Raw genomic sequence first — 4,743 nt, forward strand, 5'->3', positions numbered from 1 at the left:
CTCCTACTTGGCCTCCTCCTGCCTCGATGAACGAGGAGCCACGGTGATCGACACGGGGATGCCGGTCGCCGTCGTGAGCGAAGAAGCGGAGGAGCGACTTGCCGTTAACCCCGGCGCTCTCGTAGCCGAGAATCTATGCCGCCCGAAAGAATTCGGGAGTCGTTCCTCCTTTAAACGTCTAATAGGTTTCAGAAATCCGAATCTTAGAACTTGGAATTGGAAATTTGAGCGTAGCTAACTAATCTTCATCATTAGCCGATTTAATTACGATACTCGACTCTCCGTTAGGAAGCAATTAGAAACCAAGTTCTCACAGACGGCGAACGAAATTCTTCCTTGTTAAAGTTCGCGATCAATTTCGAGCGATCTCGGGAGGCTTTTGGCTCGACGGTTAATCGCGCGAGCACGATTCACGTTGAATTTTGTATAAAAGTATATCAGGAGAAATGTTTTCCCCGGAGCAAATATGTGTTCACAGGAGAAGATGCTTTCGAATTTCAAAGAAATCTCGTTGTGATGAGGAAAATGTGTGAGTCACGAGAGGAGTAAAATTCATCAACGACTATTGTTCTTTCGTTAACTTGAAACGCTAATGCGCTCAAAAAGAGCCTGACCGCTCGCGAAGAGACGCGACTTATTTATTTCTCGTTCGCTGATGAGCTTTGTCGAGGCGCTACGTTTTCCTAACGCTTTCGGCTCTGTCGAAAATTATACACCTCGCGTAACGAGGAATATCCTAAGAGAGCAGGATGAGAAAGGAAGAAAAAGAGAGAGGAAGAGAGGAGGAAAGACAGAACGAAGGGAGCGAGAGCGAGACCACCTTCGCGGGAATGACTTTAACGAGCAGGCGGTATCTTTGTGATCATTTGTTTTACTACAGGGCGGAGCCAAAACAATTTATCCCTGCCTCTACCATTTAAAGATCGGTGCCATCTCGCTTGATCGAGTTCGAACGAGTATCGACCTCAGCGAGTCCCTCCGTGTATAAAGGAGAGTGTATCTTCCTATATAAATCTCTCTTCCTCTGCCTCCATTCAACTTGATTATACTTTACGCCGACGCGATTTCCCCGGGATGGCCTTTTCCGCTTCCAGACGTCCCTTCACCGAATTTCATTCACACGAAAATTACACAGCCGCCTCGTACGGAGGAGAAGGTCGACGTGCTTTGTCCCGAGAGTCCGACGCGTCGTGCTGTTTCTCGATTTGTATTCCGGCCCGCGTCTAATTGACCGCGGCTCATTTGACACAACTATAATTCATCGTTATAAATATTGTATATAAGAATCGATAATTCGCCGCGCGCGCTTTGTATATCCTCCCGTTCTCCGTTTCTCCAGGCACGGCTCTCCATTTCCTAACGCGTGCGCCTGTTATCCCGAATCGACAAATCATCGGTCGTAATTAGCGAAAGCAAATTTCGTATTGTACACTTCAATTAAGAGAAAGTCACGGGCCCTCTAGTCCCGCGCTAATTACCGTGCCAATTTTGTCCACGGTGTCGATCGTTCGTCTTCCCTGCCCCCTTCTCCCTCCCCCCCTGCTCGCTCCCCTTCCCTCTCCTTGGTGGAACGTCGACCCTTCCGCTGCCCCGTTGCCGTCGATAAATAATCCTCCGTCAGAGGTTCATTACGTCGTTAAGTTTCGGCTCGGACTTATTCACCCTCCGGTCCCCGCACGCGCAATCCTGCGAGCAGCGGGTCCGCCCGCAGCGGTATAACCCTGAGAAAACGCCGCGCGCCCCGCGTAAAAAGGACTCGGTTCGCGGGCGCTCCGGTAAAAGGGCATCAGCATCCAATGAAGAATATCAACGTTAGCGCGATTGAACGGCGGTGCATCGGCTTCATCATCTCGATCGCGCCAGAAGGGGAGAATGTGTGCGCGCGAAGAAAAGTCGGTTGAATGAAGGCGCTTTGCTTGGAAGAAACGGGGTTTCTGCCTCTCGTGAATCAAATTATCGGTTTCGAGAAGCAGGAATTCCGTTCTCCTCATCGCCAACACGCGCATTTGGCTCGCCCGTTGCCGCGTTCAATACAACCGACGTGAACGTCGAATTTTGGGGACTTGGACGAACAGGGCAAGCAGGCGAGGAGAAAGTTGAGCAATCGTCCGAGAGGGAGGAACAGCCGTTCGTAGGAGAAACGAATTTATTACGGTAGTGCTTAATTCACGCACTGTGTGTAATTTTATCTGCGGTGAATTATGACACCGCGGCGATTCGGCACCGACGCGCTCGAGTGTCTCTCCGCGTGCTCCAACTGTAAAATCGCGATAATGAGCGCCGAGCAGCGCGCGCGCGCGCGCGCGCGCTGCTCGGCCGTTCGTTAGGAAATCAATGAAAAATCCAAAGGCAGGTGTTGGTGCTTGCTTTCGCAAGCCTCGGAAACGTGCGGCGCACAAATGCACCGGGCAATTATTGCCGGCGATATTGCAAAAGTATTCCGAGAAACGGCGGATTTCTCGCCGCGGGCGATCATCGTGCGCGCGCGCGCGCGAGAATACCGCAATTGCCGCACGCGCGCGCGTGCAGGACAAAAGTAGGAATATCTTTGTTTATACGTTGCGCCGGCGCGGCCAACAAATGGCAACGTTACTTCGACTGACACTCGTGCGGTTTGCGCAATGCGTTTACACCTCATTAATTTAAGAACCGTGGACGAGTGAACGCAACGCGCTGCCGGATCCGCGAGATTTCCATGCTGTGCGCGCCGTAAATTTCACGCCTCTGTGTTTACCGTTATTGATATTATTTGTCCAATTATCCTCTCCCTTCTCTCTCTCTCTCTCTCTCTCTCTCTCTCTCTCTCTCTCTTCTCTCACTCTCATGCGTGTGCTCGCGCACGATCTCGAGTAACCTCTGCATGCTTTTCCTGGTTTTATTCCGGCAAACTGCACCCCCCGCGGGCGAGACTGTTCCGCTTCTCAGAAGGAATATCGAGTCCGCTTATCGAAGCTAAATTGATACGCGAGACGTCGGGATATATTTTCTCTCCTAAATATAAGTTTTTAAGTTGAAATAAGTAGGAAGAGATGCATATGCATCTCTACATACCGACTCTTCTCGGCGAATTCGCACGATTGGCGTCTACGTATTTATGCTTTTAGTCGAGATGGTTTCCTACGAACGTTCAACTTCGAAGATATGTATAACCGCGTCATATACTTCAACGATCACCGTTCTGAAATCCTGAAAGAAACTTCAGAGCGAGCAAACTGTACGATCGACGTTGCGAACGAGCAAACAACTTGAATTTTCTATAATAGAACACAGCGTGCGCGCGCAATCTCGTTAAAGACGATCAGACACACGCGATCAGACAGGTACATAATGAGTTAATAAGGACGAAGGATCCTGGGTACCAGGAATAAACGGATAGAGGCATTTTATTGGCGGAAAAGTTTGCCCCCCACAGGAGAGACCGAAAGAGGCAGAAGGAGACAGAGAGGGAGCGGCTCCTTCGCGTTTCAGATTATTTCCCGGCATTATTCGCCGAAGAAGAAGACACCGGCCATAAAAAAGGGACAAGCAGATCCGGCGACAGCTGCTTCGCTATTAAAAGCGACTTAAACTCCAAACCCTCCCTGCGATTGTAGAGAACGAAGGTACTCCTCCCCAACCTCTTCTACGCCGCTCGTCGTCCCTCCGTCACTCGTTCTCCCATTCCCTTTCGTTTCTTCTTGCTGCTCCTCTCGCTGTCCTCCTTGCCGTCGAGCATCCATCCATCCATCCCTCTCCCGTGATTACGCACAAACAAAGCGTAAAGCCACGTACGCGTACGCGCGCTTGCCGACTTCTTGCCCGCAAATAAGCGAATTGCTAAATGAGCCGTAAAGCCGAGCCTCGGGGATATAAAAGAAGCGGAGGAAGAACGCAAGCCAGCCTCCTCTTTCTTCCTCCCCCCCTCCCCCTCGCTGCTTCGTCCTAGATTAGAATTTAGAGCCTGCGTCCCTCGCGCATACCCGCGAGGAGCGGTAGTAAAGAACCTTTAAAAAAGATGGCCGTGTTCGAAATATTAAACGCCAGATGAGAAATGGACCGCGCGCGCTAAGTGAAGGGTTACGCGGCTCCAGCTCAGGGCTTCCCCGCCCTACCTCGCCGCGTGTCTCGCCGTAACTCTTGCGTACATGTGGAATTAATTGGAAGATATCCTTCTGCCCGATCCTCGTGCCTCCTTGCAAATTGCGGCAGATTCGGAAGATTTGGCTGATAACACTCGACATCGCCATGGCGTCTTCGCGTTTCCGTCGAGGCTCTATACCTCGAGTAAACCTCCGAGGCATTGCGTGGTCGCACCTTGAGATGGTGAACGGAACGCTCCGTTCGTCGGTCGAGTCGTTGAGGACAATGGAACGTTCGAGTGCGCGTAGTACTTATTTCCCCCGATGACAAATTAGACCATGTCTTGGGTTCAGTATATTTCGAAAGCTGTCCTCCTGCAAAACGGTTGCGTCAATCGCGGATAAAGAGACAGTTAATCATCCACGGGGGAAATACTCGAGTACCTTTTACACGTTTATTATAGCCGATAAATGGAGATATCGGATGAGCGCAAAAGTTTGGACACGTCTCATGGTAGAAAAAGTGGAAGTAATTTTAGGAAGAACGATTTATTGTATCTTCTACCTGGCGAGAAGTTGGCGAGAGTTGATAGTGAACAATGATGATTATTTAATTACCAGAGTGAATAAATCGTTTTCAAATAAATTACTCGGTTCATTCCTCCATCACGAAATCCACCAACAT

This window comes from Harpegnathos saltator, unplaced genomic scaffold (assembly GCF_003227715.2).
Source record: "Harpegnathos saltator strain DR-91 unplaced genomic scaffold, Hsal_v8.6 scaffold140, whole genome shotgun sequence".
Taxonomy (NCBI): domain Eukaryota; kingdom Metazoa; phylum Arthropoda; class Insecta; order Hymenoptera; family Formicidae; genus Harpegnathos; species Harpegnathos saltator.